At 40.1% G+C, this 21,732-nt stretch overlaps 1 long non-coding RNA gene across 3 annotated transcripts in view; it reads left to right on the top strand.

Annotated features, from left to right (window-relative positions):
* The first annotated feature begins 1,114 nt into the window (after window positions 1-1,114).
* The window catches only part of LOC147137773 (uncharacterized), a 34,355-nt gene continuing 13,737 nt past the window's right edge, over window positions 1,115-21,732 (top strand). The window contains exons 1-3 of one of the 3 annotated variants that reach the window (XR_015089425.1): window positions 1,115-1,302; window positions 2,040-2,360; window positions 7,824-7,970. This is a non-coding gene — a long non-coding RNA (uncharacterized LOC147137773). Of the gene's footprint in view, window positions 1,303-2,039; window positions 2,361-5,578; window positions 5,867-7,823; window positions 7,971-21,732 lie in introns of those variants that run through there. The other 2 variants (XR_015089427.1, XR_015089426.1) reach the window with 2 other exon arrangements.

The raw sequence follows: 21,732 nt of genomic DNA, 5'->3' as shown, positions 1-21,732 counted from the left end.
ACCTTTTTCACATTAGAACATGTTAAATTAATTTTGACAAAGCCGAGACCAGACAAAATGTGTTTTTCACTGTCTGCTCTTTTTGGTCACAAAGCAATCAAACAGGAGGTACGTTTTCTATACAGATGAGTGAGGGTGATAAGTGAACAAACCCACACAAATAATTACCAAATGGAGCAAAACTGGCATTTGTTGATAACTTGAATTTTTTGCTGGAAAAGGCTTTAGAAGGCGCAAACACATACGCAAATATCCAAACTTGAACTCATTATTCTCAAGTCATGTGGTGAAAAGCTAAAGTGCTATCGCAATTGCAAAGCAAACAATTATCCAGTATGTATGACGGCACTTACTGCTAGTATGCTCAACCAAAGACACATTTGTTAATGCTCTAACAGGTTTTCCTGTTGTTATGTCAACATAATGAGCACATCAATAGCACCTCGCTTCGTCCTGCACCCACTACAGAACAATCAGAGACACTAAAAGTTGAAATTTTAATACTATCTGTATGAAATTTCATCACAATATATCAATGGACCGTTTGATCCCTACAAGCAAAATAAATATACATTTCATTAATCAAATAAACTGCAAATTATCATGAATGTGATTATGTTGTGCTACCAAAGCCATATGTGTAAGATGTTAAAGGTTGGAATTACCCTCTATTTGCTTTTACAGACTCACAGGGGTGAGTTTGACTCAATATGGTCCCTATATATACACCTTGCACAATAGAAGAAAAGGTAAATCATGAGGGGCATACATTTACAGCAATCTTTACAATGGTTCTTGGTTTTATTGTGGAGAACCTATGTCTGTTGGCTGGCTCAACTACTCCCCTCTGAAGCGCTATAATAGTCAGCAGCAGTGGACCCAGAGGACGGTCTCCCCAGAACAAGAACAGAGGAGTTTATTGCCCCCACAACGCGATCTTCTGCTATAAGATATAGGGGGAGGCTCGTGTTATGTAACCGTTCAAACGCAAAGCAAAAAAGAAGTGCAGCATGTGCTGCTGATGTGCTTTTATGACATAATAAAATGAATATTGATCTGCTGTGACTGTGCTAAATCTACCTTGAACTGTCCCATAAGAATATTGGAAGTTCTTGGCTGGTAGATATGAAAGCCAGCCACACACTCAGACATCCGCTGAGTTGAGCTAGCGAACAGATGCACATGCACCGGATTTCCTTTTTGTCCTAAATCTCTGCGATCCTTGTCAGCATGTAGGAGATTTATTTATTATTTAATTGCAATACCTGCTGCAGACCTAAGCATGTATGGCTTCATTTCACGGTAAAATATAGATGAAATTCTTCTTGTCCTTCACTGTGGCACGGACCTGAGTACAGAAATTTGGAAACACACTTTACAGAATGTGCTTACAAATTAATGGATGTCATTCAGGGATAGGAACGTGTGATGGTGGAGTGTGTGAGTGCTATGTTGTGATCATATTATTGGCTTCTACATTAACAGAAGATTTAAAGGTCTCGTTTTGCAGATTGTAAATATATATATTTTTTTACAGATTCAAGTTCAGATAATATTATTCCTGGTATAATTGTGTCAAAAACCCAGTGCCAAACCTCAAGAATTAGTTCATTTTCAAGGCAGACCTATTTACATCTGTTCTACAAAGTAAGGTAATCAAAGTGGTCTGAATCCACTGAGTTGGAGGAGAAAAATCAATATAGTTGTGTGGTTTCGGGCCAGCTCGGGGAAGCCAAACAAACCAGAAAAAACTATGCAACAGGAGAAAAACAGGATGTAATGTGTTCTTAAAAATATCTACTGGATGGACTAATAATAATGGTGAACCATTTTACTTGTTTGTATAATCCCCAGTACTGCAGTACATTCACATCATATAAGTGATCCCAAAAAAAGTTGAACAGAAAGGAGATTTTGCACAATGTCAGGTTCATAAGTGATTCTCTTTCCCCAGTCTAGTTCATGTCTTAAGAATTTTCGATTTATGATGTGTTGATTCACGAGATGGTAACCCCGATGGTTTGACTATTCACAAACAGGGCGTGAGACGGCTCTTCAAGCAACAAAGCAGCTGCGCCCAACCATGTTTCCCTCGCCTGCCTGAAAGTCTGCTCTGAACAGCTAGTCTTCATGTAGACTTGCAACAGATCCTGGGAGCTGTGTGAAGTCCCATCCCGCTTCAAACTCTTCACCATTACCCCAGTCCCCAAGAAACCTCTAATACTGGGACTGAACGACTACAGGTCTGTCACTCTGACATCTGCGGTCCTGAAGTCCTTTGAACGTCTCATGCTGGACCACCCAAAGGTCATCACAAGACTCCGGCTGGACCCCCTACAGTTTGCCGACCACACAAACAGGTCAGTGGATGATGCAGTTAGTAAAAAAAATACACAGGCCGTTGGACAGCTAACCAATCCAATGACATGCATGGCACGTCTATGCTTTTAACTTTGTGTGAACACTTTGAGGAAGGCCTATTTCAGGTCTATATAGGCCTGCTCGGACGATGAGTTGTGGAGGAGTTTCACCCCTCAAACACCTTTGGGATGAGCGGATAATGCGAGCTAAGCACAAAGTCTAGTCAGTGACAAATGCTCTTATGGAATGGCTTGCGCACTGACGCAATGGAGTCATTTTTATTCTCTCGTTTACACAATCTGCCATCACCCTGTTCAGTTACACCCAGTTAATTCAAGTGCTTGCATGCTCTTCCGAATTCCACCGTACTTTATCGTATTCCACTTGACCTCACTGGAGCAATTCTTCCCGGGAAATCATTCTTACTTAAAGAAAACAGATTTGGATGTCGTTCCATGACAGGAGATGCAGGACAATCTGAGCCTCCAAGTACTGCGAGAAAGCTCTGCTATTACAGGAGACTCGGGTTATTACTGGATCTCATTTGCTATGAGTTGTAGCTCCTGCTTATCGCCAAATGTGGTCAAACGATGCTAATGTGATAATGAGATTAACAGCCAGTCATACCGCTGTTTTCTTGACAGAGTATCAGGAAAAGAAGTTATGACATCATTCCAACTCAATGCGGTCTCCACAATTAACAATCTTTGCTTGTGACACAATGAGTGTGCCTAAAGAGTGACATCATAGTCAAACAACGCACGGTTAACAACACCCTTTAAATGGAAGGTGCTGAGAGCAAATGTGCCGATGCAGCAATTGCAAAAATGAAAGCTCTGACTTTAACCATACAAATTATGTCATGAAACTTTCTCCTTCTCAATGCACGTGCGAAAACTTTGTGTTGACAGAAAGTAAATCTTGCATCTTTGAGTTCCTGCCAGCTTCTTTTCCACTGCCTACTGGGATTCATGATTAGTTTCCAAGCCCTCCATGCAAATTCAGCTCTCGAGCCTTCATTTTCCACTCATTAAAAACAGGCCCTGAAAGCCTGGTCCAGAACGACAAATCTCTTCGCTCATCATATTTCTCCACTAAAACAATACATCAGACTGTCGACTCAGCACTTCCTGTCCTCTTTTACGTTTATTGTGGGAGTGTGTCTGTACGGCTGCTAAGCTGTTTTATTGACACTTAGGGAGAGGCTATGCATGCTGTGAATGCTCAAGTATGCCCAAGCACACACGCTGACAGAGATTAGAATTTGTGAGAGAAATTAGGCCGTTTTGGGTTTTCAAAAAACCTTTTCTTCTAACTTCAGCCTGTCTAGGTCTTCTGTCTGGCAATAAAACTGAGTCATTCTGCAGGACGTTTTGCAAATAGAACATTAGTGTGAAACACACGTACCCGTACGCATGTGTAGAAATAATCACCATCCAGCAGGAAATACTGTTGCCTGTAATCAGTATTTAAAAGCATGACCTCATTTGGCTTTGGTCAGTCTACATTAAATCATCCTCATGAGCCTCATGAAATGGCTCCTTGAAGTGATTGGTAGCCTGAAGCACTGGCAGGCCACCGCTGATATTAACTGTCACACGCTTGTCTATCTTGAACTGACCCACTTGTACCGGAAGTAGGTCAGTGCGACCTTCACATCTGGAGAATTTCTAATTGTTGCGTTATGTGATCTTACAAGCTTCTCACAATATAGTGCACTGCATGCTAGGACATATTTGTATTTGATCACTTATTTACAGTGTTGGGCAAGTTACTTCTGAAATGTCATATTTTTCACACTACTACCGTCTGTGTAGAGTAATATGTTACCTATTACTTTTGTTACTTTTTTTTATAATCTGTGATTAATTGACTTAATAATGCTTTTGACATTTTGAAAAGAAAATGGAAGGGTGCAACCATAGCTGGTAAAGTTAACTTGCAATGAGGATCTTTAACTATATAGTGTAGTATCCAGAGCTGGGCAGTCCGTCCCTGGGCCAGACCGGTCGGACCGTCCGGCCCGGCCGGATGCCCATTTTTGGGGTGGCGGGGGGGTTTGTCGACAAATTTAAAAAAATGGCTGGACTAAGCATGGCCGGAAAAGGATTTTAGTCCGGTCCACTAATCGTCCCTCATGCGTTTGACGTGGTCGCGAGTCGGCCAAATTTCATCTCAGCCTACTCTGTGAAAGGCTTCTGTTTAGGCTTCTTTCTACTCCCGCGTCGGCGCGAGCGACAACTGCCGCATTGATTCACGTGACCGATGCATTGTGCTGTTGGCGACAGGTCTGCAACACATGCCACGCAAACATCAGGAATTGTTGCTGCTCTGATCCGGTCCATTATGTCACATGTTGCGATGACATACAGTTTCCCACACGGAGAGGAGAGAGAGGATACAGCACGCAGCTCGTTGCTGCTGCAAAAGCAAAATAGTTTGGCAATAAAATTAAATGCATAGTCTAGTCATCTCTGTCTCTTTATGGTTGTAGCAGGTATGACAATGTTTATGAATATGGCCGGAGGGTCGCGGCCGGAAGGGTACCCAGGTCAAGGGTGGAGGGTTGCAAAAAAACGGACCGGCAAAAAAGGGTCAATTGCCCAGCTCTGGTTGTATCATGTTAAATGTTTCAACTCTATGGATGGAGATCAATGCCTTTAATTAACATATGTATCAATAACAAGATGCATTTTTTAAAAATATAAATTTTGGAACCAATATTTGGTCCAATAAATAAATAATCCCGGACTATGTACCATAAATCAAATCAAATTAATTTACACGTGAAAGATAAATTAATATTGCAAATATATGTTTCTATTATCAATCAAATTATCTATTTAGTTTTTTTAATGTATTGAAGTATAATAAATAGATAGATATTTTTTTCAGAGAAAGAACTTTGCACAAAATATGGTGAAGATAAAGAGCTGTAAATCCACCCCATTAACAATTTCCCATTTGGATCAAATTGTTCGCTGTCGTCAACACGATTGGAGAACTGAGTTTTGGGTGCGAGTCCAAGCTTTACCGTGTCTGTCTTGAATTTTTTTTTTTTAAATAAATTCTGCTCACCTGCCTTGACTCATATATGAATTTAAAGGTTAAGTGACACCCTTTCACCCTTTGCAATTTTCACTTCTTAAACTCTTATGTGAAGCGTGTCCACAAGGTTTAAGTGTGTGTTTATGGCATTTTTTAACCATTCTTCCAGAAGCACATTTGTGCCGTCACCCACTGATGTTGGACGAGAAAGCTTGGCTCTCCGTCGCACCTCTAATTCATCTCAAAGGTGTTCTATCGGGTTGAGGTCAAGACACTGCGTAGGACAGTCAAGTTCATCCACACATGACTCATGACTCATATCATCCATTTCTTTATGGACCTTGTCTTTGTGGGCTTTTGCACAGTCATTCTCTAAGAGGAAGGAGCCAGCTCCAAACTGTGCCCACAAAATTGGGAGCATGACATGGTGAAGCATTACCGGAACATACACACACACATACACATATACATATACATATACATATACATATACATATATATATATATATATATATATATATATATATATATATATATATATATATATATATATATATATATATGTATATATATGTATATATATATGTATATATATACACATATACATACATATATATACACATATACACACATATACATATACACACACATATATATATATATGTATATATATATATATACATATGTATATATATATACATATATAAATACATATATATATATACATATACATATATATATATATATATATATACATATATATATATGTATATATATATATATATATATATATATATATATATATATATATATATATATATATATATATATATATATATATATATATATATATATGAGGGTGGGTAGCTGTGCACTTTACCCTTTTTTGCCGGTCCCTCCTCCGTCCGCAACCTGGGTATTCATAAAAATAATGTCCTGCGACTCCGTCCGTCCTCGTCTTTTTAATGCGCTTCCGTGCTTATTCATTCCCTCAGTTAGTTAACAAAACAAAATTGCTATTCCGGATTACCCACACACAACAGGCTGAGTGTGTTTCTGTCAGTCAGTGCAATGGTGTCCTGACTCCTGTGGCATTATCCATGGTAGTACATGTGTTAAACCACTAGAGGGCAGACTATGCCTGTGCAATGCGACTTCTGGGAAGCACATGAAAAGTCTTGTGCTGGCAATTAATGAAGGTGGCCCCATGATCTTGCTATTTGAAAGAACCCAACACAACACCTTCAGTCCGTATTTGACCCGGTTTGGGACGAATAGATGGAGGGACAAAAACCCACTTCCGTCCTTGCTTAGTCCATACTTTTTAAAAGACTTCTCATCCTCCGTTCGTCCGTCCACAAAATAGGCGTCCGTTGGACGGTCCGGTCCGTCCCTGCGACCGAATGCCCATCTCTGATATATATAAACATGCCGATGCCGCATCCTATAGAAAGTGGCGGCAATGCACCAAGAGTATTTGCCAACAGCCAAAAGAAAGTAGAAGTGTATGTATAGTGTTGTTGCCTGGTAACCTGTAAGACCTCGAAGCCAATTTGTGACTCTGTGACTTCAAAAGAGTAAACAAGCCTTGCTCCTGACTGACAGCTGCTCAGACATTGTGAGGTGAGCTCTCTGCTTTGAATCCCATCTGAGGATGGACAGATTTTTTTATTTTAGTTGCTCAAAAGATTTTGAACATTTGATAGGATAATGGATGAATGGATGGACACACTATTGAAGCTTTGCTGCCCAATTCTATTTCTATCCAATCCATCCATCCATCCATCCATGAGTAATCTGAGAACTCGGTCTTCCATTGAGATCAGAGCATGATGACATCACCATCAACGTCATTTAGTGAGCATGTGCACTCACCATGGCTTCAGCTGTGGCGGATTACCACTAAGATGACCTGAAGCTACCAATATTCCCCTCCATGGAGAGACTGACTGATGCCGCTGAGGCCTTTCTTCTCTCAAAGGAAGGATATCAATAAATTTACCAAAACGTTTGGTCAAGTCAGGCACAGGAATCGCTCTGAGGTATTTTTATGGAGACACACAGATGTTGAGTGCAAGCAGGGCAAGCGTTGTTTTGTTTTTTTTTTCATTTTGAAAGCCTACCTTTGTCTTTTACACTTAGGTTCAATGTGTTTTGAAATGTAAAACATAACCGGACAGGTATTGCAGGAGTAAGGTGGAAAGTTTCTCTCTTTAGTATTACTAATAATGCATACAGGATCAAAATATGTACAGTTGACCCAGACAAAAGGGCAGTACCTCCATCTGACCACGTCCCATATGTGGCTTCACACTAATAAAGAGAAGCAGGGCAGCGTGCCAGAGCAAGTCATGCGCAACTAACAGACCTTTTATTTGTTATTCTTTGCTTCCTTAAACCTTTAAAAAGTTCAGAGGTCGAAGTGGCTGCCTGAGGAGAGCTGTGGGGAGACTATTAAGTAAACATGGCAGGCATATCAGCTGAGCTGACAGAAATCGAGACATGACAGATTCCGCAGGGGGAGCTGAAGAGGCTCAGGATCTGATAATGGGCTCCAGAGAGGTGAGGAATGATGTCATGGGGAAAACAGGGGGTCGGGGTAAGGGGGAGCAGTGGCCAGGCAGTGTGTGGATGGATAGATGAGCAACAAAAATCATTCATCATTTCTGGAGAGGTGTTTAAGTTAACTTATTTATTCAAGTCGTTCTTTGTACTGGTTACAGTGCTCCAACTCAGTTTAAAAGATGAAAAGTTGATCAGAAATTGCAATTAAAGAAAATGCTTAGAAAGAAATGCTTAGGGGTATCATTAAACCAGTAGGTGTCACTGTCCAACTGTACCATTGGCAAAAAGAAACAGATGCTTCTTATCAGATTCAATATACTAAAAAATGAGTCAGAAAGTCTATTTTACATGCTTAAAGTCTGTCGTCATTTATTCTGTAGAATGCCATATAATTTCTGGAAATGCCAGGCTTGTAAATGAGCGATTTGAGTCTTCCACCACTTTGGTAGTTATGTCATTGAGTCTCAGACAGTGTATAGGACTAGAACACTTGAGTTTAATGCATTGCAATAAAAATGAAGTAGTTAGGACTCATTTTCAAACTGTTAGGTTGCACCACATCTCTTAAATATTACAGTGCCACTAAATGTTTGTAGGTTCACATAGACATGCAATATGCAAACGTTAGTGTAAGTGTTAATTTTACAACCAGGAATATTTTTTTTTCCCTTGATGAAAATGTCTGCCAGTTTAAGTTGTTCCTCTATATATGTAACTTAAAGAACACAGCGGAAGATAATCAGCCATTTGGACCAGTACTGGACTTCAAGGGCTTTGTTTCTGTGAAAGGCGTAAATCCTACGAGCCGCATACGACGTATGCTACGTTAAGACCGAACGTAAAATATCGCAATGCACCATGCGTCTTGCGTGTCTCGTTTGCAGGTGTGACTACACCGGGGTTGCTTTGAGCAGAGAAGCGGGGGGCTCTTCCTTCTTCAACAACAAGGAAAAATAAAAATATTGAACATCGCTCGTCAATCTGGTGACCCTTAGTTGTGTTGGCTGCTAAATGCTATCTTGGTTGACAGTTCAACAGCTGTAAACAATTCAGTCCACTCACCAGAAACGTCAGACTTTTTGCTCCCCGTTCTCCAAGCCTGCTGCTTTTTTTGTCTTTGTCCCGGCCGGTAAAGGAAGCTCGTTGTGTTGAATAACTTTCAATCCCACAGACCCAATGATATTGTCCCACATTGTTTTTATTTCACCATGCTGCGTGTACTTAAAATAACACTGAATTACTTCGCAAGCTCCTTTTCAATTGGTGGTGCATATCTGACATCACGCCGCCGCACTAAACGGGGATTTTTGGGGAGTGTAACTCAAAATCCATTAAATACTTGGTTAATGTGTACTGATATATAATGATTTACTCTTCTTGTTTATATACACTCAATAATTTGTTAGAATACACAATACAATTTTATAAAATATTTATAATACCTCACTGCCCTTTCGTGTCACTACATTTCTGTTAAAGATAGGTCAAAGACATTGGACTCAGTGACATGTCTACAAAGTAGAAACAAATTATGGGACATTTTGCTGAAGTTTTTTCTTTTACATTAACAAACTATAATGTCCTTGTTTTTTGGAGTTCCGTGAGACTACTTAAATTAAGAAAATGGAGCAACCAATTCAGCAAGAGCTATTAACAGCATCCATACAATACATACATTTTTGTTAACGTGCTGGATTGTGGGTACAAGTGACTAAACTACAATATGGTGACAGATACGTTGAAAAGGGAGCTACATTAGCCAAGCACTAATGCTAACAATGAAACGCATCATTAGATTGCAATCTATCTCCGTAAGCCTGAGTCCAAAGCTATTATTTGAGACAGAACGACGTTATGAAATACATACTGTATTAATAAATTGGATATACACTATGCTGACTTGGCGGCGCGGTGCTCGACTGGTTAGCACGTCCGCCTCACAGTTCAGAGGTCGTGGATTCGAACCCGGCTCCGGCCTCCCTGTGTGGAGTTTGCATGTTCTCCCTGTGCCTGCGTGGGTTTTCTCCGGGCACTCCAGTTTCCTACCACATTCCAAAAACATGCATGGTAAGTTGATTGGATTCTCTAAATTGCCCCTAGGTGTGATTGTGAGTGCGGATGTTTGTCTCTGTGTGCCCTGCGATTGGCTGGCAACCAATTCGGGGTGTGCCCCGCCTACTTCCCAAAGACAGCTGGGATAGGCTCCAGCACGCCCCGCGACCCTTGTGAGGATAAGCGGTATCGATAATGGATGGATGGACGTTGCTGACTTGCTGCTGTGAAGATGCGTCTCTTGAGCCGCTGGAAGCACCGTCCGATCCGCGTGCGTACGCCATCTTTGTTTGTTTTCTTATCTACGCATGCGCGGGGAGAGGAATCGCGGATCGATTAGCTCCCCTTGGGACTTGCCTGTTCTGCGTGACGTCATCCTAATTTGCATGTTGTGCAGATTCGTGCTCTCACAAAGGTGATTCGTCCTCAGCCGGCAATTTGTGCGTAGTGAAGATTCGTAGTCGTAGAGTTGTATTCACAAAACAATGGCACTCACAGTTTTTATTCGTACTCACAAGAAAAGAAGTCAAACTCTCACAATTTTGATTCGTACTCCCAAAAAAATTCAAACCCTCACAATTTTGATTCGTACTCACAAATTATTACTATTACGGATATGAATCTTTAAATCACGGATAATGCCTTTTTGACAGCAATCTTACTCCATACCATAGTCATAGGAAAATAATTTCTCGTGGGAAATTCTTCTGGAACTCTCGATTCACAAAAAAGATAGATTGGTGTAAAACATGGCTTAATTCCTTGTAATTTTTTGTAGCAAATAAAGTAAGGGAAATACATCTAAAGATATTGCATAACATCTATCCAACAAATTTATATATTTCAAGATTTGCTGAGTTGGACGATAGATGTACATTTTGTGGGACTGATCAAGATGTGTAACTCATCTTTGCTATAGGTGTCCCTTTAGTGTCAAATTCTGGAAAGATGTACATATGTATATTTCTCATAAAACTTGTCACACTGTAAAGATTGAGGGTAAAAATATTATGACTTGTTTTGTTTACAAAGATACAGAAATTTGCAATATTGTTGGTCTTATTTTGTTAGGGACATTTCATATTCACAAAGCCAAATGATTTAAATTTACTCCATGTTTGAAGTTTTTGATTGATATTGTTTGTTACATTGAGTCTCTTAAGTTTGTAGACAACAAGAAAGGTAAAATATTTCTTGACATATACTCTAATTTGTTTAGTTGAAGTCTGTCGAAGTTTTGTTTGTGATGGAATTGTACTGGGATATCTGATGGTTTGTACATACTTTTCATTGTTATATTGACAAAGGAAATGTTATTGAATTGTAAAATTGAATTATTCTGTCAATAAAAAAAAAACATTTTCCAAATTCAAAGGCGCCTTACCATTGTGGCAAAGATCCACTAGCCATGCCATTCAGCTTCCAGTTGCTTTACTTTTTCATGGCGTTCGTTCCCTGTCACCTTGTGGTAGTTTGCATTTTTCGTCCGGCAGTGCCTCTAGATATTGAATTCCTTGAAAAGAGCTACATTCCCTTAGCAAATCAGGCAGACAGTTGTTTTGTATTCAGTGAAAAATATACCAATTAATTTCACTGCCAGCTTCACTTTGCTACACTCTCCCTTTTAGAAATAGGCTGTAAAGGGTCAAACAAGGATAATTTGCAAGGGGTGGATTCGGAAATGCACTCTGAGGCAGTGTTTCTCACCCTTTATTGAGCCAAGGCACATATTTCACAACGGATAAAATAACAAAACGATTTACAAAAAGTAGCTGTACAGGGTTATTCTCTAACGCAAGAATATTTGATCACTTTGCCCGTTACTATAAGTGGTTGGCATGAATACATTAATAAAACGGTTTATTTAATTAGAAATATATTTTCTTTGCCAAAGTAATTGGCATTGGATAATTTACCGCAGCACGCCTAATGATCCCTCACAACACATTAACGTGCCACGGCGGGCCAGGGAGGGCCCAGCAACGGAAAAAGTGCAATCCCCTCTGAGGCTCCACTTAGTCCTCAGTACCTCCATTAGCGTCTGGTCCGCTGACCTGAGGCACTGGGCAGGTACATAGAGTTGGAGGAACTCAGATTGGTAAGGTGCGAGACCATTTAAAGACAAATAAAAGAATCTTAAAATGAACACTAAAATGTACAGGGACACAGTGGAGAGAGGCCACAATTGGAGTTATGTGCTCCTTCCTATGAGCTCCATTTAGGAGGCGAGCAGCAGCATTTTAGAACAGCTGGAGACGCTTGAGGGAGGGCTGGCCAACTCTAAAATAAAGTGCATTGCAGTAATCTAGCCGAAATGTAACGAAGGCAAGTGTTGTCCTGAAAGGAGAGGCGTTACTTTAGCCAAAAAAAAAAAGAGCTGGATTTAACAGCAACACCATTTGCCGGTACAATTTAAAATCACTGTCCAATTTAAAACTCAAATTTGAGACTGTTGGCTTCAGATAAAACGCCACGGGGCCCAAGTCAACAGCGGTAAGATGTACAAGGGCCAAACACCATCATTTTTTTTCTTTTTTTCTCCAAGTTCAATAAGTTTCTTGCCATCCAGGCTTTGATTTACTCCAGACGGGACAAAGGTGGCCTTAAGGCAGTCTCAGTTATTCTCTTCTCAGTTTTTCTCTGTCACTACCCGCCAGGAAGAGGAAAATATTTTGCACCTCCCCAACGCTCCACTGTGACTATTATTAGTATTGTTTGTCTATAAAATCTTTTAGTAGAAGAGTATAAAACATTGTGTCATAGCTAACATCAAAGAAAACAAAAAAGAAAAAAGAAATACAGATCAACTTGCAACAAAGAATAACTACTAACGTTTTTATAGTCCCTCTCCGACTTGCTTTTCATTCCTGTTAAATATTTTTCCTTGGTGTCTGTTAAGGTTTGTGCACTGCACTTCATCTTTCCTGCTCTGTGCTGTGTGTGCGCATGCATAGTGCAAAAAAAAAAAAAAAACTGACAGTCATCCGACTGTAGTGGATGTGCAATTACACATTATAACTATTCTCAATAAAATATCACGTTCCCTTGGAAGTAAATGGATACGCTTTACAAAGTTTTAAATGGTCATCATTGATTTTTAGAATGTTGAGGCCAACAGAGAAGGCTTTGAAGGCCCTGAGGGCATGCCACCGGGTGACAAAAAGTAGGCTAAATTTTAGACCTCTAAAAGGAGGCAGGGGGGGGGGGTGGCCATCGGGAATTTTGGGAAAATGTGTTCCAGAACGCCCGCCAGCAGCCGTACGAATTTTTGAAAGCTGGGAAATGGGTCTGGAATTCAACAGCACTCCTTGATTAAGACCCGGGGCCTCTTCGAATTCTTGTTTTTGCCAAGGAAATTTCCTTTCCTATCGTATCTGAGCGATATGACCTGGAAGTACTTGGACGATTGGATTGTTTAGCATAGGTTACTCCTGACCAGGGGCGGGGTGGCAATTGGGAATTTCAGGTAACTATTAATTTTCCCAAACGGCCTGTGTATTTCAAGGTCGTTCCTTGCCATCACGGCCACCAGCTGCAACACCCCCTGCCAACGATTACGTTTCAGCGCGTGACGGCCGTACCCTGTCGCCGACTACGTTATCGGCGCACGATGGCCCATCGATGACAACTTTTCAGCGCATGACAGCCGCACACATTTCTTCACATGTCACATGTATCTGTTTCATTTTATTATTATTATTATTAAGATAATATTTTGCAGGTTCAAGTCCGCAAGCTAGAGATGTCAGTAGGGGCCTAATACTCGTCGTGGCACGATGACGTCACCTAGGAAAAGTGGAGTCTAGTTCATCTGAAACTATTTGACTTTCCGAAGAGGCCCCAGGTTTTGGAGTCCCACAGCATGTTTAAAATATTGAGGAACTACAGCAGAATACAGAATGCTGTTGATAAAGGCCAAAACCGATTGACCATTACTCATTAGGACCTCCTTAAAGACATGAGAAGGAACAGAGTCATAAAGAATGCCAGATCGCTTACCGGTAATTTGGAGAACCACTAAAAAACTAATGAAAAACCAAATGAAACCAAAAACCTCAATGAAACAGCTTCAAAAGAATTTAACACTGCCACACAAGGGACACGGACAGAGGGCTCAAATGTGTTGTTTGAAACAAGAGCCCTAGCTGTAGCAACCTTATCAATGAAAAAGTGTAGGAATCTGTCGTACATTTCAGGGCAAGACTGTACAAACAGGATGAGGGGGGTTGACAACAGATTCAATAATTTTGAATAGTACACGTCTTTTAAAATTTGCTCAAGATCCATGCTTGCCTGATTGCTTGCCCACTGCCAGTCGTCGTCTGCCTCCCGAGAGTTGATATAGAACGAAATATAACCAGTCGGGGTTCGTGTGCGCATTCATTGTAAGTGGAGAAGCAATCGCCACGGTATTTTTGATTTTGTAGACGGTGATCATGATGAGATCATGTTTTATATCAATAAATCCAAACTATTGTGCAGAACACTTATATACTTTCACAGGTTGAAGTGGACAAGAGTAGTAATGTGCATTAGCCTGTAAATCACTACAGAGTTTGTTTTTTTTTTTTGGGGGGGGGGGGTGTTATTGCGGCGGCCATGGGCGTGAAGGGGGCATTTTAGTACTGATGTCATTTTTACATGCAAACCTTTTACATAAGTGCCAATGTTAAGCTCATCCATTAAAAACCATAGTGTCTCTAATGGTTTTTAATGGAAATTACATAAAATAATATCCACCTTCGCCTATAAAATGTTTTTTTATCTTCTTTTTATGTTGTAAAAAATATAGTAATAAACAAATAGAAATGGTTAGTCAACTGCCATTGAAGCTATAACCCACGCCGACTTTCGCACAATACTGAATTCACTAAAACATTTCTGATCACCTCGAAGGCAAAACATTTTTAACATCTCTCTGATTTATGTGCTTAAAGTACCTTATCCTAATGTCTCCAGGGGTAAAAAGCAGAAATGTGTGACTCTCTCATCTTTGTCTTTAAAGACTCAAACCACAGGCCACATGAAACTTACATCTGTTGCGTCTGGGTGCTGCAGTATATACTCAAACAAACGTGATTTAGCCATGCATATATACTGTAAGCTTTTGAACTTGCACACAACCACAGAGTCTTTAAATGTTATATATTAGAGACAGCTTTTAAAAGCAAAAGTTCCTTTTTTCCTAACCACTCTAACCATCAACTTTGGGGTGCTTCTTCTTGCAGGGTGTAGCTGTTTTAAACCAAATTCCCCACATACCAACAAGTACATTGTTCTTCAAGTCTGCATAAAACACCCAAATGGGAGAGAGAGTGATCAGTTTAAAGAGCTCTAAATAGCTCTTAATTAGCAGCTCTTTTGAGGAAGAGCATGCCAGAGGCCTGACCAACATATCGACAAGCTTCAGAGCACACACGTTTTAACATGAATGGCAGCAGATGAGTTCGTTAGTGATTGAATACAACTGCAGTTTCTTCACAATGATGCCACATGTTTTTAATCTGTTCCCTGTTATAGAAGACTAAAAAGGAGTCAAACGTGTCTGATTAAGCTCTGGAAAACACACACAAACACACAATTGCAAAATAATTAAACTATGACACATTTTTCCCAGAAGTCTAATGTGAAAAATTCTTATTTTGCCCTGCTAACAATTATCTATTAATAAATTCTTTAGAGTCATAAAACAATATTCATACAACAGTATTTAAGCATTCAGTACTTTAACCCAGCATTGACAAAACAGTATAATGACAGCCCAAGAAAAAGCCAAATTGCATATAGTGTATCTTTACAGCCTTCTATATAGGAGACATCAATGCATTCGAATATGTGCACTAAAAAGGCATCTGTTGGCTTCTGGCTTTCAGTTGTGGCATAGTAGAAGGATTTTTATTTTATTTTATTTTTTTCTGAGTGAATATTTGCACCACAAATGGTGTGCTGTTTTTGTCGGCAAAGCAGTCGAAACTGTTGCAGCTGATGATGGAGGGCAGTGGAACAGATGTCATGTGGCCTGCAGTCTCTCAGATGTCAAATAAAATGCCCTTTGCTGTCCGATGGCCAAATGTGAGCTCTTAACTGAAGTTGCTCGATGGAAACGCTAACAGAAGCCCGTTTAAAAGGATAGTCGGACCAACTTATAGGCGATTACTATTTGGTCTGGCTTGACAAAAAGGTGGATAGACGGACGGCGGAAGGGTACCTCGGCTCTAGGCGGAAGGTGATAAACGGACCGTGAATTTTTAGTCAAATGCCCACCTCTGTGAATTCATTTAGATTATTCTGAGAAAAATTACATTTACCTAGACTTACATTTTACAAACTTTAATTTGATCCTGGTAAAACATTTAATTGTTTCACTATGAACATGTCCAAAAAAAGATAACAACACAAAAGAATGCCATGTTTGTTTGTTTTTTTTTAGTTGTCTTTTTATGATGTTTATAAAAGAGGTCTTTTTCTTTCCCCCCATGTTTCTGGGACATTATCATTCTGGTTTGTTATTTTATGTTTGACACTAGTGCAATTACGGTATGTCAAACATCAAATCGATTAGTGTGTCTGAAAATTGAGATACTCTGCAAAATAACTGAAGAATGATTCCGTAATGCAAAGTGCTATATTACTGTTAAACCTATTCAATGAAAGGTGAACATCACTTCAATCACATTGATTGTTTTGATTCAAATCAAGTCTGACACTGTTCAAACACTGTAACTGTAACAGATTTTCATTGTCTTTTTGGAATGGTGTGACAAATCTACAGTAACAATTTTAGCCTATGGCTAATTATTTTACTTTATGGCTACCCAACTGTTGCTATCACTTCATGCTGCAGTCATTTGCTTCCGCCACAACAACAGGTGAAAATATTCTTATTTTGCAAGAATTTTGTATTTTGTAAAATCATGTTTTTCTTGTTTGTTTCTTGGCGCTTTACAGTATATAACTCGGAAGTTCCAGATGAATGTTGGGGTCCCCAATGTGAGCATTCTTCTTTTTACTGTCAGCAGTCTTCTTTAAATGCAAAGCAGAATGTCACCCAGTTTGCTGTTGAGACAAACATTAAAGATCCACGACTCTTGGGGACAATAAAGAGACCTAGTTCTACTTGGTCACATGTGGGCACTCGGGCAGGTAAAAGCCTGCTGAGGGAATTGAAGCTAAACAAGCAAATTAAAGTGCACGCACGATTGTAACGTTGTCGTTAATTATCATGAAAGTTATACTGTTCACCTAGCATATGAAAGCCAGCAGATGAATGAGCCATTACATAATGGTTGTTGTACTTACCGGTATCATGATGTTTCTGACGTTTGTAATCTCTTTGAGTTTTATAGTTGTTATTCATCTGTCTTCCAATCCAGCCACTGAAACCTCAGTTATGTAACCCCACAGCCAAGCTCTGCACCAAAATGTTCACTGGTGCCACCAGTGGTTTGAATGAGCTCAGATGAAATTGTCTTTTCAATTCCATAAAAATACATGAGAAATTAGTCAATGCATTTTTGGCCCTTGTTGAAATCTCAAGTACTGTTACAAACACACTTGATGGTGAGCCAAATCAAATTGACTTTTGGACTGCGCACAAATATATTACAGAAAATGAGTGGTTGACATTTTGTCCAACTGGCCATGTTGAAATAAAGGCCTTCTAATTCTGAGCCTCTTTGAGTGCCTCAGTTTCCAGTTTTTTTATAAGTTGTTTCTAATTGTTTGGAGCTGTTGTAGTTAAACATGTCAAAGCCATCCTGATTCATCTTAAGCTACAAAGTGCCTTTTATCTATGCAGACATGGCAACGAGTAAACACAGATGCCCAAGAGAAATAGCTGATAATAAATCTCCTAATTTATAAATGATCGTTGAAGGGGTAAAAATAAATCATTTCCTCCTGATGCGCCTTCTGCAAGAGGACCGCAGATGTGAACAACACGCAAACCAATTGTTTGATTAGTGGCTGAGAGGGAAGACGCATAATCGTCAAATGAATTGTCTTTGCTGACATTTCAAAAAATAAGTCTTTTAAATTAAATTAAAACAAATGACGTAGGTGGACACTTGGCCATTGTATTTGCAGGAGCTAAAACGGAAGAAATATACAGTATTGTGTTGCCCCCCAGATTGCTCAAAATCTCTGGACATTTGACTAAATTTCCATGAATAGCAGTTCACTTTTTAAATTGTCTTTTTTTTGTCTTCATACAAAACCAAATAGAGTTGCTAATGGTGTATTGGTACACTCTCCTGAGTGTAATGTAATGTAATGATTGTTTTGAAAGATCATGTCATACAACTTTGCCTTTAGTGGCCGTTGTATCTGAAGCCATCGCCTCACCTGGATTGATGCTCTTGTGAAACTTGAACTCAAGAAACAGAGACTGAACCCTTGCATTGTGAGCTTGATTCTTTGTGCCAAACCAAACTTCCTACCACCAAGTAAACACAGTACACATCCACCAACTTGACTCACCTGTGTAGTGCAGCAAAAGGGTATGTGCCACACCTGTTACAGAACTCCTGTTTCTATGCCAATGCCATCCCATATTGTCATGGCCATGGGGGAGTTGTACAGAGATTTGTATAAATGTAGCCGTGAGATGACACCATGTTCTTCTAGTAGAAGGCGGGGTACACGCTGGACTAGTTGCCACCCAATTGCAGGGCACATGATGTAGACAACTATTTAAACTCAAATTTAGGCTATGCCTTTACAATGAACCTAATGTGCATGCTTTCGGAATGTAGAAGGAAGACATACAAGCAAAAGGAGAACAGGCAAATTTTAACCTGGAGGGTAAAAGCAAAAATTCAAACCCCAAACCTTAGAAGTGTGAAGCAGATGTGCTAACCGGTTGTCCACTGTGCTGCCTGAAGCTGGAATGTGCTTCTGAAATTATTTGATGAACACATTTTATTTTACAACACATTTGACTACATATGCGTTCTTTAGGGCTTTGGTTTTACATATATTTATTTTACATATTTATTTTCTCTCTCGACACACTAAGGTGCCATAGCACACTGGTCGAGAATCACTACGAGGATGTGTTCATTCATTCAACGTAATGCTGATGGAATATTTGATTAATGAATGCTAAGTGCAAACCAAAGGCATCACTGGTGTTAAAATTAGATGAACCGAACTCTTAGAAATGACCATTAGATTCAGTAGATTTAAGTCAAGATTTTGAATTGTGTAAAAGCAAGCTTCACTTCAACCACCCCAACGTTGAAATGGTCACACCTTCCACTTTTATGGAACAACTCTTTTTGTGGAAAGTTGTGTGACCTCTTAATAACAGATATATCCCTGCCTGGTTCAGTAATTGCGCATTAGGGACAACAATCCATCCAAAAATATATTCTAAAACAAAAGTATATATATAATATGTACAATTTACCGCAACTGTTGCGTGTGAATTACTCTTGCTACCACATTCCATCTGAAGAACCATTAACGCAGTTAATTTTCACCACAAACGGGGAAAGAAAACAATGGCACCGTGAGGAACATCATGCCAGACCTCTAACCTGTCATGCGATCACTGCTTCAGTGTTCTACGTTGGCAGACAACACAGTATTGCTGTCAGCAAATGTGGGATGGGATAACTAGGGGATGGAAAACATGGTTCCACTTTATTCACGTTGGTGGGCTATATCTCCCCCTTGCCGCCACTTCCTTTGGTAGGCCAGACCTCAAGTGGCTTAATTCAACCAACGTGACTTCAACAGCATGTGATCTGCAGTATGTGCTGCAAAATGACATGTGCACTGTTTGTTCGTAAGACTGAATGGAGGGAAAAGAGACTTTGCCCATCAATTTAAACATCTCTTTGAAGAAGTTAAGAAGTCTCACTACTCCTTGGCTCATCTGTCTTTCAGTCTGTCGTCACCAGTGGCCAGAACCCATGTCTTTGTTTACATGTTGCAAAACAACAAACTGGCAAACGAAAGCAAATGCACTCAAGCTGTGTGCGAGTGTGCATGTCTCACATATGCGTGTGAATGTGCATGTTTCACATATGTACACTCTGGACACATATGAAGCAATGATAATGAACCAATTACACATTTACAAATAATGGCACAAGGACAACTTGACAACTTCATCCGAAAGGTACACTTCATGACAAAATTAGGCAGTCTATTTATGATTTTTCAAGCCAAGAAACCCTTTAAAAAATACAGCAGACTTTATGGACACGTGAGGTACATGGTAAAAAACACGTACTTCCTAAAACAAATCAATTTTATTCAATTGTCATGTTGCTGAATAGCATTTTCAACATGATTTCCATCTGATGATTTGAAATAAAATGTATTTTGTTTAGTTTGCATGTTCTCCCCGTGCCTGCGTGGGTTTTCTCCGGGCACTCCGGTTTCCTCCCACATTCCAAAAACATGCATGGTAAGTTGATTGGATACTCTAAATTGCCCCTAGGTGTGATTGTGAGTGCGGATGTTTGTCTCTGTGTGCCCTGCGATTGGCTGGCAACCAGTTCAGGGTGTCCCCCGCCTATTGCCCAAAGACAGCTGGGATAGGCTCCAGCACGCCCCGCGACCCTTGTGAGGAGAAGCGGTACAGATAATGGATGGATGGATATATGTATTTTGTTTATTTGTAATAAACATTCAACATTAACACAGATAACTTTTTTTTTTAAAATAGAGGTGATGTGCATTTAGGTGGCACGGTGGTCGACTGGTTAGCACGTCCGCCTCCCAGTTCAGAGGTCGTGGGTTCGATCCCGGCTCCGGCCTCCCTGTGTGGAGTTTGCATGTTCCCCCCGTGCCTGCCTGGGTTTCCTCCGGGTACTCCGGTTTCCTCCCACATTCCAAAAACATGCATGGTAAGTTTATTGGACTATCTAAATTGCCCCTAGGTGTGATTGTGAGTGCGGATGTTTGTCTCTGTGTGCCCTGCGATTGGCTGGCAACCAATTCAGGGTGTCCCCCGCCTACTGCCCGAAGACAGCTGGGATAGGCTCCAGCACGCCCGCGACCCTTGTGAGGATAAGCGGTAGGGATAATGAATGAATGAATGAATGAATGATTGTACATTTATTGTCTGATTTTTATACAACCTCAATTCACATGGAAAGCCTTTATTTGGACCCCATTCAGCCACCGAATATGAGGAGGAATCTGATTGGAATCAGATCTTCTTCCATTCTCAAAGCAGCCTAAGTGAGCACTGTTTGGAGAGGAAATCAACCCAAACATATTTTTTTCAAGAATAAGTTCTATGCAGGCCCACTAGTTGAAACAAGGCATTCTGATTAATATTGCGTTTGTGGAATATGAGTTAAGCAGCAAAATCCACCCCTTTTTAGCCATCTCAGGGGGCTGCCATTTTGTCACTTCTGTCGACTGAAAATTACATCACAACTACTCAGTGCTCAGGTAACGACCAATCACGGCTCAGCTTCAGAAAACAGTCCAGCCGTGATTGGTCGTTACCTGAGCCCTGAAAACATGTGATGTCATTTTCAGTCGACAAAAGTGACAAAATGACCGCCACCAGAGATGGCTAAAAACGGGTGGATTAACTCGTATTCCACAAACGCAATATTTATCAGAATGCCTTGTTTCAATTAGTGGGCTTACATAGAACATATTCTTGAAAAACATATGTTTGGGTAGACTGCCCCTTTAAGTACAGAGCACGCATCTCACCCATTTCATCTGTGGCTATCC

Source organism: Filicampus tigris, chromosome 13 (assembly GCF_054856515.1).
Source record: "Filicampus tigris isolate MCC_2025a chromosome 13, RoL_Ftig_1.0, whole genome shotgun sequence".
NCBI lineage: Eukaryota > Metazoa > Chordata > Actinopteri > Syngnathiformes > Syngnathidae > Filicampus > Filicampus tigris.
This window is presented reverse-complemented; position numbering and strand designations above follow the sequence as displayed.